The sequence below is a fragment of the Sinocyclocheilus anshuiensis genome, unplaced genomic scaffold (assembly GCF_001515605.1).
Source record: "Sinocyclocheilus anshuiensis isolate Anshui unplaced genomic scaffold, SAMN03320099.WGS_v1.1 scaffold404, whole genome shotgun sequence".
Classification (NCBI taxonomy): Eukaryota; Metazoa; Chordata; class Actinopteri; order Cypriniformes; family Cyprinidae; genus Sinocyclocheilus; species Sinocyclocheilus anshuiensis.
The window spans coordinates 128,318-128,601 of NW_015554088.1; positions in this window are offsets into that span (position 1 = coordinate 128,318).

Sequence of the window (284 nt, forward strand, 5' to 3'; positions counted from 1 at the left end):
GTGGGCCGCATTTGAATTCGTGACGGGCCGCGGGTTGAGAATCACTGGGCTAAACCATGGAATTGCAGATGTTTTCCTTATTTTACTCCCACCAGATGGCACTAATCTGGCTTAAAAAATGGGATTTTAAAGGTCCCATGACATGCTGCTTTTTGGATGCTTTTATATAGGCCTAAGTGGTCCCTAGTACTGTATCTGAAGTCTCTTTCCCGAAATTCAGCCTTGGTGCAGAATTTCAGCCACTACGAGCCAGTCCCACAATGAGCTTTCCTTAGGACGTGCCA